This window comes from Cetorhinus maximus, chromosome 8 (genome assembly GCF_964194155.1).
Source record: "Cetorhinus maximus chromosome 8, sCetMax3.hap1.1, whole genome shotgun sequence".
Taxonomy (NCBI): Eukaryota; Metazoa; Chordata; class Chondrichthyes; order Lamniformes; family Cetorhinidae; genus Cetorhinus; species Cetorhinus maximus.
This window is the reverse complement of record NC_135886.1, coordinates 3,190,050-3,204,010: the sequence shown is the minus strand read 5'-3', so window position 1 is coordinate 3,204,010 and position 13,961 is coordinate 3,190,050. Positions and strand designations below refer to the sequence as shown.

The window sequence follows — 13,961 nt, the reverse complement described above, 5'->3', positions numbered from 1 at the left end:
GGTGAAGCTGACACACACACCACCCCCTACACAAGTAAACAGATCCCCCCAAAAAAATGATCTCAGGGAATATTTACAAGGCCAATAAAACATGAGAATTTGCAAAATTATTATGGATACCGTAAATCTTGGTGTATAAGTTGACCCGTTGTATAAGATGACCCAAAATTTCTGGCTCCCAAAACCATACTTTTGTATATACACAGCATATAAATTGACCCCTTTTCAGCAACAACATGATATACTCACATTGGCAGTAAGGCTCACTTTTTCACCTCACAAATGAACAGTTTACTTACCGGTACCTTATAACTGGGTCGAAGGGATCAAGAGGGCGATATGGTCTGTGTTGCAAAGATGTGCGGGGGTTTAAGACATGCCCACTCTTTACATCGGATGCTGATAACATTTCAAAATGCCACCTCACACCCTCATCAGTGGTTCACTTTTAATCTCGGTGTATAAGACAATCCCCTTTCGAGGGATTTTTCAAGGCTTCAAACATCGATTTCTAAGCCGAAATCTATGGACTATCTCTTTTCAATTTTTAATAACCTCAATGATCTGCTCTCAGCTTCATTGTGAATATATAATTGATGCACATCCTACACTCCTACACCACACCCGATATTGTAGCATGTCATCTCTACCTGGCCTTAGTAAGCTGGAGTTTACCACTGAATAATGTCAATGGCTGTGCTGGGACCAACAAGAAGAGAAGTGCCAGTATCAACAATGGCAGGACAACTTCCACTGCAGGCCACAAGCTCACCATTGATTGTCACTCTGAAGGAGAAAAATGCATCGAGAGTTAGTCAAAGATTGAAAACTGCCTCAGGTATTGGACAATAAATAATATTGAGTTGGTTTTCCTAATTCGCTGAAACATTCATTATATCTTCAGTAAATGCTGATGCAACTGAGATCTTAAAAATAGGTTAAGTTTTTATTTCCTTCTTTTCTTTTAGCCCGTATGTATCGATATAATTTGGTAAAATCATTTTCTGGGTCTTCAGTAGAGAAGCACAAAATATCAATTCACTGGCAAGAAAAGCTGTTGGTCCGGAGATGCCAGGAATTGGTTTCCCAATGGGAGAGGTCTGGAGGGTTATGGACTAGGTGCAGGTCAATGGGACTAGCGGAATAATATTTCGGCACAGGCTAGAAGGGCCGAATGGCCTGTTTTCTGTGCTGTAGTGTTCTATGGTTCTAATCCTCCTTCGGAACAGTATGATGGGAAACCTCATTCATGGGCACAGCTGTCAGCCAGCCAGAAGTGATTTGTAATGACTCAAACAGTTCCACAAATTGGTGACATTCATTTGTACTGAAAATTCCACAGCAACTTCAGGCCCTTTCTCCCAATCACACCAATAACCCAACAAAAATGCCAATACAGTCGCCGGTTATGTTTGGTCCAAGGCTACTTGCCTCATTGTGTGAATAGGATTTAAACAGAATCAGCATTATCTAAGGCATTTCACTACCAAGAGTATTTTCATGTGCTTGCAATTGATGAAAAAGTCATGTCAAATATATTTACCAACGTTCATATAATTGGAGTTAAACACTGATTGTAAGACTGAAAGACAGCAAATGAGATTTCTACTGTAATTAGGCTGCCTTAATTTTGTTTGCCAATAATTATAAAGAGCTGTATCATTAGCATATTGTCTTGACAAAAGCTAATCCTTTCCAAGTTGATTTGTCGAAAGCCACTTTCTGAACTAATCCTGTTCTAGATGGTTAATCACTTACTTGTCAATGAGGATTTGCCAATTGGCATCGCGAGTGACGGGAACCCAGTGAATCTGGCCTGTGTAGCAACTTGAATCAACTGCACCAAATAGAACATCGCTTCCGGGCTGACCATCCTGTCTGTAAAACAAAAGATAATAAAATAAAGCACATAGACAAAGAAACAACATCATCAACATTGACATATTTCTGCTTTAGAGGTTTAGCGTGTGATTGCTGGATATTGTATCCAACTCATCAATTTTCCCAATCAAAAATTTGAAGATATTAATTGCAATATTGTCATAAATGCTCCAGGAATCTCCTGCCAGCCAATTGGATGCTATCTGTACAAATTGATCAATCATGCCTTTTAAATGAATTAAACATGATATGATCTGGGCTCGGGTGGATTCTATTTGGTTTCAATTCTAAATTGGGCTGATAGCACCAGGAAAGATATTCAAGGTTTAAAAGCAAATAATTTTGAAGGAAAACACTTGCATTGATGTGTTGCACCATCCTCTGGGTGGCCCTATGTGCTTGTCAACTAATTAATACGTTTGAAGTGTAATTTATATTGCCATGCAGAAAAATGTGCCAGGCAGTTAGTACACAGCAGAGGCCTACAAATTAGCTCAGGGAACTGAGTAGAAAGATACCAGGTATTAAGTGGATAGGCAGTCTAATTCCTCAGCAGGAGAATGCTACCATTGGTAACGCAGTCCATACTTAATGCTGCAGAGTATCTTCAACACAGAGACGCTCCCTCAATACCATCCTAAAGTATTCACTTGCACTCGGTACTCAAGTTCTGCTTTATGTTTGAGCCCATCACATTCTGATATAAAAGCAAGAGTGTCACCAACTCAGGCAAGATGACTGTTTATGCTTTCGCTTGAATAAAGAGTTCCTGCTTCATTCAGGGACATAAGGTGGAGCAACAAATGCTAAAAGATGTTTACCCCGTTAGGTACACAAAAAAGACAGGCTCCTGCACCAGGTGCTGAGACATCATGTTGTCAAACACAGGCATGGCACCTGATGCTGCAAGAAATGGATAGGCCAAGTCCAGGATTCCATCAAACTTGGCATAGGTAAAGAAACTGCCAGGTTTGGCCACACTTAAACCAAATTCTTGACTGTGGATAGCAATGTTTGAAACCTAGAAAAATAAGATAAAGCGACAAACCAATTGGGCAGGATTTTCCGGTGATGGGGTCAGGAGCGGCCGGTAAACGGACTGCCACCTGCGAGCGGCCCCCTGACCACAGTTTCACTCTGTCTGGCCAATCAGCAGGCAGCCGACGTGAAACGCGTGCTGAGAACTTCAGCGCTGCCAGGGTCGGGGGTGGGAGGAGCGCGGCGCTAAAGTCTGTGGACGCGTGGGGGGAGCGTGCACTGAAGGCAGGGAGCTGCCTCTGGGAGCTGAAGATTTGTAAACACAGAAATAAAGATTTTAAAATTGAGAGAAACATGTCCCCACATGTGACTCAGTCACATGAACAGGGACGTATTAAAAATGATCATTTTTACTCATCCGCTCAACTTCCTGACTTCTGAACTGGTGGGAATTATTGGGTGTTATTTAATGGAGGTGACTGGCTCTCGCCTGCTGGCTGGAGGAGCCCAATTCTCGCTGTCTGCGAAATTATGCACTAAATCCTGAACTTTAAATTTTTAATTTGTTAAAGAAAATCATGCTTTGCTATCTGATAAATCTAAGTTGTGCATGATCAAGAATGAACATCAAGCTGCCTGTTAGTAAAAAAGGACAGCTGATCATTTATGACATACTACTCAGGCACTTAACTGGACAGTGACTGGCCTTCCCCAGGATCAAGGACCCCCAGGACCGGGGGGATGGTGGGGGGGGAGTGTGAATGCCACCTGTCAAGGGCTGTCAGCCAATCAGAGGCCAGCAGCTCTTTTGGACGGTAATGCCCCCTGTGAGGGGGTCTCTGCTGCTGGTACGACACTCACCCGAGGCCCAGGATTGTTGCTCAATCCCAGGCCACAAGTGAGCAATGGTGGGAGGGGGCTCGTGGGGTGGGTGTGAGGGTCTGGGTGGAAGCGGGTTCAGGAGTAAGGGCGGGGGCTGGCACTCAGAGGCCCCACTTCCTGATGCTGGGTCCATTGATAAAGCACTGAGTGTCTTTGCACAAGGGACCATCACTCCCCCGCCCCCACCCCTGCTGGTCATTAATTACTCACTTAATTGATTCAGCCGGCAGCAGGGCGGGAGGGTCATTCATGGCCTTTCCCACCCACGCTCAAGCGTTGTGGAGGCAGGGTTCCCAACCACCCTCCCACCTGATTAAATGGCCCAGTCGCCACCAAACTCACCACAGCAGAGGCATTAAATTCTGCCCATTATGTTTGACCCTGAAGGGCTTTGTATCTTTTACTTGAACCCTAGAACTTGGAAAGCAACAATCACTCTTACGGGGTTGGATTTATTTGATGACAGTTAGAATTTACTTACTCTGACAGTGTCATATCCCAGTACACTTGTACCATACTGAATCGACACATTCTGATTTTTTGAATATGTTGAAGATTTGCTTGGTGTGAATCTGTGATGCGTCTCTGCAAAGAAACATCCATTATATTGAATTAATAAGGAGGTTTCAGCAGTTATCCTAATCCTGGATCAAACATTTGTGCCAAATGTCTTCACAGTTAAGAGGAAGTTTACTTTTCCAACCAGGCAACCCATCCAATTTTCTCTAGCCTCATCTGCGTATTAATGGTTGCCTTTTCCTTGGAGGGAGATCCTTGGAACATAATCGAGAAGGGTCAGAAATTTTCATGCTTGAAAAATGTTCAGGTGAGTCTGAGACATTTTATGCTTGTGTCTGTATTGAACTGTGTGACTGTGTGTGTGTGTGTGTTTGTGTGTGCATGTATGTGTGTCTGTGCGTGTATGTATGTGTGTATGTATGTGTGTGTGCATGTACGTATGTGTGTCTGTGCATGTGGATGTGTCTGTGTGTGTGTGCAGGTATGTATGTGTGTCTGTGCATGGGTATGTGTGTGTGTGTGTGCATGTATGTATGTGTGTCTGTGCATGGGTATGTGTGTGTGTGTGCATGTATGTATGTGTATGTGTGTGCATGGGTATGTGTGTGTGTGCATGTATGTATGTGTATCTGTGCATGTGTGTGTGCGCACGCATGTTTATGGTAATCTCCAGTTAGATAAAGGGTTGTACCTTCATTATAGATTTTTGATTTTGTTGAGTTTATTTATGAAGGTTAATTATTCTTAAGCATTAGTAACATCCTTCTTTCTGGTTTTCAATCTGCTTTGCTGCTTCAAAGTCTGAATCTTTGCCTGGAACCATCCTGCACAGGAATGAGGGTTGTGCATATGCACCTACACAGAATTTTCTTTTCTGCCAGCTAAAAAATTTTAAGAATTAAGGATTTAAAGAATTTAGAGAATTTTTAGAGAACAGGCAAGGTGAATAATATCGATTTTAAAACAGATCTAACATTGCACCTATGTTTGACTCTACATTGGATGTACACTTCATCTATCATTAATCAAAGTGATTTGAGGCTACTCTCTTCAAGGTACTTCACTCCAGAGTCAAATGGGGCCTTAGCTACAAGTTACAAACCCAGGGATAACCAAGTGAAATTTTAGGGTTTCATCCGATGTGACAGAGCACATTATCCAGCTGTGACCAGTCCAGAAATATTATTCTCTTCCAGTTCCAGTTACACAATTGCCCTTAACAATAAGAAAAACCAAGAGGAGAAGCATGTTTAACTGCAGCCTTAAATTTACTGACCACATGGTCATTGGGAACAGTAAACTGATGGGATGCAAAGATTGGATGAGCCAGTGTCAAAGACGATGGTGAAGCTCTGTGGTGGATTCCCAACGCTGATTGTTTTAAAGGATGACAACTGTCAGCAAAAACAAAAAGACCAAAATATATCAACTGGGAATATATCAGTGCAACTTGTGTTGTTGGGTTCATATTCCTCAACACTCATCAGAAAATGTAAATCTCCCGATCCCTCCTTTTCAAATCACGTGATATGGGAGCAGAAGTCTGCAGCCATTAAATGTCAGAGAGACGATGGGCAGAGTTTAATTGACCCCAGCAGAGTGGGCATGTCAGCGGGGTGGGGTGGGGGGCTGCGGTGCAGGAGAATCGGGCAGGAGTACTCGCATCATGGAAGTGATGCCGGGTTCCTGCGAGTTCCCCCACTGGAGGGAGTGGGGAGACTCCCATCGCAGGAACTAAATCCTGGACAATGAGTGAGAATAAATGATCACTCTTCTGTTTCTATGTATTATACTGAATAATAAATTTTATGTTGAGATGGTTTTGAGATTTTTGACCATTAGCTCTCTGGATTACAGGCGGTATATTGTCCCTAGCTGGTGCTAACAATGCTGCAGGCATTGTCAAAAGCTCATCTTGCAACACAAGCCATTGAGGCTGCCCAGAAATAGAGACCCAGTCAGCATTGACCAGGCAAGAAGCTGCAAGTCAGTAGGTCCAACAGAAACCATCAGTAATTTCTAACATTGGCCGGAATTTTCTGGCCCATTGGCGTGGGGCATTATGGCAGGCGGAGGGGGGAAATATGGCGAGAAGGCCAAAAATCGGTTTCACGAGGTCGTGAAGCCAGTTAGCGATCGTCTGCCCTGCCCGTCAATGGGGGGGCCACATTTCCCACCACCCCACGTCAGGAATGTCATTTTAATACATCTGAACATCATCGTAAGCCCTGCTCACCGGAATCATCTCCCCACTTTGGATCATCTGGGCATGTCGGTGTGATTACATGACAACGTGTTTCACAACTGTACATAAGCGACATGCACCCAGCAACCTGCACTCCGCTCGGGACTTCGAGGTTTGTTTGCCTCCCTTGCTGTGGGCAACACTCGCGGTCATCAGCACCAGGATTCACAGGCAGCACTTCATCACTTTTAGGGGGGGCTCACGAGCAGGTCTCTACCTACCAGGCCAGCCGTAGGCCGGGGTGGATTTTCAAAGGCTGCAGGGAAAGGGCTTGCTTGGGGAATGGGGAGAAGCAGCCTCAGGAAAGGGAAGAGGCTGCAGGGTGAGGGCTGTATTGGGGAATTGGGGTATCCCAGGGTGTGTGTGGGGGAACATGTTGATCTGTGCAAGTGGCCTCAAGATGGTGAGGAGTGAAGAGGCAATCTCCAGAGGAGATGAGGCCAGATGGAGATGTGAGGGTGGGTGTGTGAAGCAGTAAGTGGTGGTGTCACTTGAGATGTCAGTGAATGGGTGATGGCCTAGTCAGTGTGAGGTTAGAGTGATAAGATGGTTGCCTTACTCTGGCAGCACGGACAAGTTCATTCCTCTGTTTTCTGCACTGGATGGCCGACATCTTGTGTGCAGCATTGGCACTGACCACCTCTGCCACTGCCTCCCAAGCGGAATTGGTGAGACTGATGGGCCTCCTGCGGCCAGAGGAGGGGTAGAGCCAGGCTTCCATGGCATCCAGAAGGTGCCCCAGTGATGTGTCATTAAATCGGGGGGCTGCACTCTCCTTGGCATTTGGGGGCCATGTCTTAACCTGAGCAGTCCTGGTCTACAAGCAATGAGAAGTGTGCACTCATGGAGGGTCAGGTTGCCGCCGCCCCAGGGCGGGAACCTCATTTACATGCATTTGAATATCACGAATGCTCATTAAAAACCCAGCTCGCCGGAATTACACTTCCCCCCTTCCAGGTCAAATGACCACGTCAGTGTCAAAGTCGATCGGCGTGAATCACGACCAGATACAAGTGATGTGGGCCCGGGTATCTGCGCATCACTCAGGACCTCGAGGATTGTAGCGCACAGCTCAGAAAGTTAGAAAGTTTGAGTCATACGGACTCGAAATGTTAACTCTGTCTTTCTCTCCACAGATGCTGTCAGACCCGCTGAGTTGTTCCAGCATTTTTGGTTTTTGTCTCAGATTTCCAGCATCCGCAGTATTTTACCTTTATCAATGTTGTACACCCCCTGATTCAGCCTGGCTGGACAGGTGAGAAAGCTGAAAGATTTGAGTCAGATTTGCCAGCACGAATCGGAGAAAGTCACTTTGCCAAATCCAAGGCCTGATGGTGGGCCTGTGGCTGCACAAGACAGCAACAGCCTGAAGTGGGCAATGGTGCCAGAGCAATGGGTGTCATTGGTGTACACATGCAAACTAACGCTGAGCTCATACAGAGGACCAAAACTGCCTCCGCCCTCAATTACACGGGTCTTTTTGTTCCTGTGACAGAGTGTCCAGGATTGCCAGATACAACATGTGGAGGAAAATCAGGCAGATTCCTATACAGTTCACACAAAGGTCCTTCCAAACTCATTTGTTTCCATGAACTTCACCTAGACTCTCCAATACACCTCAGCACAGTAATGGGAAAATCTCCCCAACGTGTCTACATATACAGAAATGCAGAATTTAGTCAATTCTAACTTATCTTGCCAAGTAAGGCTTGCCCAGTGTGAAGTGTGAGTGGCAGTGCACAGCGCTGCCTGTGTGTGCCAGGGCAGGGACTGCGAGCACGAACTTCTCACATGTGCACGAGCGCGCGCTTGCAAATCTCGCTCAGGCACAGAGCTGCCTCAGGGAGATGCAGACTTTTCAGACAAATAAATAAAGGCACATAAAATGTTTTAAAACATGTCCCCTCCTGTGACTCTGTCACACGAGCAGGGACATGTCATTAATTAAATTTGACAATTTTTATTTTATTTTCATTTGCTTTTGGAAACCTCATCCTGCCCGTGGATTCATTCTTAAAGCCATTCTTAAAGTAGTAGATGAAGCATCTCCACATGTTCTCATGGTCTTTACCTACACAGATTGCTTGGTAAATTGGCACATGCCATTGCCCATCATTATAGAACCTGCTGGTTTACTGCCTAAGCCGAACTTGTGACAATTATCACCATTGTGAATTTTACTAAGATCATGCAGTGAGGTTGCATCTTGTTGGTGAACGCCAGGCTTGTTTTATCTTTACTGAGAATCTTTTATTTCTTTATTAGCAAATATAATGACAATAAACTTTGACGCATTGCAAGCTTATTGTCCGTTGTTAATGTTTTTGCTCGATCTGATGGTGGGCCGCACTTCACTTCAGTTACAAACGCATTAGTTCTCGGGCCTCGTCTGAATAATGTGAGTTTGTCCCACCTCATTTTCACATGTTTTAAGCGACCACCAGGAATAGCTGAATAAATGGCCAGTCCCAATATCAGGCGGCACATTTATTCAGACCCCCTTGGGGCACAGAATGTTAGTGGCTGAAATTAGTCCTCTTTGCATCCATTTTTTGCCTGTAAAGTAGATGTAATGTGGCCCAATTTCTATTCTCATGAGTCTAAAGTCACCTGTTCCTGTGCAACATTTCTACGCTTAGCATGTTATGTCTCAAATTGCTTCAATGCAGTATCCCAATATACTGTTTGTTCAAAAAATGCTATGACATCATGATGACCCACAGTCTCATTCCTCAGTTTGGTGAAGGTTGCAGGTCATGCGCAAGCTGCACACAGTGACCACAGGAACATAGGACTTAGCAGCATGAGTTGGCCATTCTGCATTTTGAGCCTGTTACGCGGTTCAATAAGATCATGGCTGATCTGGTTGTGGCCTCAACTCCAGTTTCCTGTCTGCCCTCCATAACCCTTGATTCCCTTGTCTATTAAAGAATCAGTTTACCCAGCCTTGAATAAATTCAATGACCCAGCCTCCACAGCTCTCTGGGGAAGAGAATTCCACAGACTAATGACCCTCTGAGAGGAAAAATTTCCCCTCATTTCAGCCTTAAAAGGGAAACCCCCTATTCTTAAACTGTGTCCCCTAGTTCTGGTCTCCCCCAGAAGTGGAAACATTCTCCCAGTATCAAATCCCCTCAGGATCTTATATCTTTCAATAAGATCACCTCTCGTTCTTCTAGACTGCAGTGGGTATAGGCCCAACCTGTTCAACTTTTCTTCACAGTATCAGTCCTTCATCCCAGGAATGAACCAAGTGAATCTTCTATGCATTCTTGGAATGCAATTATATCTTTACTTAAATAAGGAGATCAAAACTGTTGACAGCATTCCAGAAACAAAATCAAAAGATGCTGGAATAACTCAGCAGGTCTGACAGCATCTGTGGAGAGAAAGATACAGTTAATGTTTCGAGTCCGTATGACTCTTCTTCAGAGTTAAAGGGAAGTGGAAATGTGGTGAAATACATACAGTTTAAGGGGGGTGGAACAGGTGAAGCTGGATAGAAGGCCAGCGATGGGTGGAGGCAAAGAGAGATTGCAAAAGATGTCATTAACAAGCATTCCAGATGTAGTCTCACTGAGGTCCTCTACAACTGCAGTAAAACTTCCCGACTTTTATATTCCATTCCTCTTGCAATAAGTGCCAACATTCCATTGGCCTTCCTGATCACTTGCTGTACCTGCATACATACATTTTGTAATTCATTTAGCTAAATATTGAACAGGAGGATGAGGCTCCACAAACATTTACATTCTTATTGATGATGGAGCCCAGACTATTAGTGGGAAAGATAGAATCAAAGAATCACAGTGCAGAAGAGGCCCTTCAGCCCATCGAGTCTACACCGATACGTGAGAAACACCTGAGCTACCTATCTAATCCCATTTACCAGCACTTGGCCCATAGCCTTGAATGTTATGACGTACCGAGTGCTCGTCCAGGTGCTTTTTAAAGGATGTGAGGCAACCCGCCTCCACCACCTTCCCAGGCAGCGCATTCCAGACCGTCACCACCCTCTGGGTAAAAAAGATTTTCCTCACAGCCCCCCTAAACCTCCTGCCCCTCACCTTGAAATTATGTCCCCTTTTGACTGACCCTTCAACTAAGGGGAACAGCTGCTCCCTATCCACCCTGTCCATGCCCCTCATATTCTTGGACACCTCGATCAGGTCGCCCCTCAGTCTTCTCTCCTCCAATGAAAACAACCCAAGTCTATCCAAACTCTCTTCATAACTTAAATGTTTCATCCCAGGCAACATCCTGGTGAATCTCCTCTGCACCCCCTCCAGTGCAATCACATCCTTCCTATAATGTGGCGACCAGAACTGCACACACTACTCCAGCTGTGGCCTCACCAAGGTTCTTTACAACTCCAACATGACCTCCCTACTTTTGTAATCTATGCCTTGATTGATAAAGACAAGTGTCCCATATGCCTTTTTCACCACCCCACTAACATGCCCCTCCACCTTCAGAGATCTATGGACACACATGCCAAGGTCCCTTTGTTCCTCAGGACTTCCTTGTGTCATGCTGTCCATTGAATACTTCCTTGTCAAATTACTCCTTCCAAAGTGCATCACCTCACACTTTTCAGGGTTAAATTCCATCGGCCACTTATCTGCCCATTTGACCATCCCGTCTATATCTTGCTGTAGCCCAAGACACTCAACCTCACTGTTAGCCACCCGGCCAATCTTTGTGTCATCCGCAAACTTACTAATCCTACGCCCCACATAGTCATCTATGTCGTTTATATAAATGACAAATAACAGGGGACCCAGCACAGAACCCTGTGGTACACAACTGGACACTGGCTTCCAGTCACTAAAGCAATCTTCTGTCATCACCCTCTGCCTCCTACATCTAAGCCAATTTTGAATCCACCTTATCAAATTACCCTGTATCCCATGTGCAGTTACCTTCTTTATAAGTCTTCCATGTAGGACGTTGTCGATGGCTTTGCTGAAATCCATATAAACTACATCAACTGCACTACTCTGATCTACACACCTGGTCACCTCCTCAAAAAATTCAATCAAATTTGTTAGGCACGATCTCCCTCTAACAAAGCCATCCTGACTATCCCTGATCAAACCTTGCCTCTCCAAGTGGAGATAGATTCTCTCCTTCAGGATTTTCTCCAATAGTTTCCCTACCACTGACGTGAGACTCACTGGCCTGTAGTTCCCTGGCTTATCTCTACAATCCTTCTTAAATAGCGGAACCACATTAGCTGCTCTCCAGTCCTCTGGCACCTCCCCCTCCTCAAGCGAGACAGGGGAGGGGGTAAAAGTGGAGGAGGCTTTGCATTATTAGTTAAGGAGTCAGTTGCTGCAGGAAGGAGAGATGATATCTTGGAGGGGGCATCGAATGAAGCTTTGTGGGTAGAGCTGAGGAATAAAAAAGGGGCAGCCACATTGTTAGGTGTTTATTATAGACCCCGAGATAGTCAGCGGGGAACTGAGGAGCAAATATGTGCACAATTTGCGGAGGTGTGTAAAAACAATAACAATAGGGTAATTATATTAGGTGATTTTAAATTTCCCAACATTAATTGGGATAGACATAGTATTAAGGGCTTGGATGGAGTGGATTTCTTGAAATGTGTACAAGAGAAATTTTTAGGTCAATATGTAGAGGGTCCAACAAGGGATGGCGCAGTGCTGGACCTAATTCTGGGGAATGAAGCCGGACAGGTGGCTGAGGTGATGGTGGGGAAGCATTTTAGTGAAAGCGACCACAACATAGTACAGTTTAAGTTTGTTATGGACAAAGAAATAGACAAGTTGCAAAAAAATGTTTTGGATTGGGGGAGAGCGGATTTTAGTAAAATAAGGCAGGATCTGGCCAAGGTAGACTGGGAACAGCTACTTCTGGGGAAATCTACAGAGGAGCAGTGAGAGGCCTTCAAAACAAAAATGGGGAGGGTACAGACTCAACATGTTCCCTCTAGGGTGATAGGAAGGAGTAACAAGCCCAGAGAACCATGGATGATCAGAGATATTCAGGTTACGATGAGAAGGAAAAGATAGGACCGAAGTATTCACACAACATTCAGCCAGAACTGGGTGGATGGTCCATCTAGGGCTTCCCCTGAGGACCTCACCATCAAAGATGTCAGCCTTCAGCTAAGTGCACATAAAGAATGTCCACAATGTTAACCTGAAGATGGCTTCCAAGGAGGGATTGGAATTGTGTGGCAGAAACCTGGAAGTCAACTGAATGGGTCAGAATCTGCGATCTCAACTCAACTGTACCCAATTCACTTTGACTTGTGGGCTTTGCATCTCCAAGTGTGAAGGGCATCTGTGTTGCACCTGTATGATCCCAGCTGTATTTACAGGGGCAGTTCACAAATGGAAATTGGAGGGAAATTGTAAACCGCATTCAGATTAATATTGGGCCCATTGTGCGTGTCAAGACTTGCTCGACACATAGAGCCACAGAAAAGTTACAGCACAGGAAGGGGCCATTCAGCCCATCGTGCCTGCACCAGCTGAAAAATAAAAAATTATAAACTAGTTGCCCATTTTAATCCCACATTCCAGCACTTGGTCTTGCAGGTTACAACAGTTTAGGTGCAGATCCAGGTGCCTTTTAAATGGGTTGAGGGCTTCTGCCTCCACCACCAAACCAGGCAGTGAATTCCAAACACCCACCGCCCTCTGGATGAAGAAGCTTTTCCTCAAGTCCCCTCTAATCCTTCTACCAATCATCTTAAATCTGTGCTCCCTGGTAATTGGCCTCTCCATTAGGGGAAACAGGGTATCCCTGTCCTCTTTATCTAGGCCCCTCATAATCTTGTACACATCAATCAGGTCACCCCTTATAGTGCTGTTTTAGCCTTTCTCTGCAGTGCCACATTATCCAGGTAATGACGAATTTAGGTGTTTGGCTTACCGCGGAGTCACCCTCTCTCTGGGGTCTCTTATAATTTTCTGTCCATGGCCAATTTTCATGTATTTACCCTTCTAAATGTATTGCCGCTTTAAGAGCAGTCACTGTTTTTTTTTATAAACTCTGTCTCTGCAGCTTTCGGCTTCTCTCTGGTGGATTTCACGCTCTTTTTGAGTTTTGGCGGGACCCCATTCATCTCTTGTCCTTGTTCTCCTTGGTGGTGGAGGTTGTCAATTTGGAAGATGCTGTTGAAAAGGCCTTGGTGAGTTGCCTCAGTGCATCTTGTAGATAGTATGCAACATAGCCACAGTGCGCAGATGGTGGAGAGAGTGACTACCATGGTGTTTGGCTCATCTGTTTAGCACATCAATGGCTTCCCAAAATTTGTATCAACTCATTACTATCCTTAAATAAGAACTATGGTGATAAAAGACGACATACACATTACATTGTTGCAGCAACATTCACAGCCAACCTGTGTATTTCTGAAACAAAATAAAAACAGAATTACCTGGAAAAACTCAGCAAGTCTGGCAGCATCGGTGGAGAAGAAATC

General features: G+C 44.8%; 1 pseudogene; it reads right to left on the bottom strand.

Moving 5' to 3' along the window:
* Positions 1-671: 671 nt before the first annotated feature.
* Positions 672-11,481, bottom strand: LOC144684051 (pepsin A-like; annotated as a pseudogene).
* Positions 11,482-13,961: the final 2,480 nt, after the last annotated feature.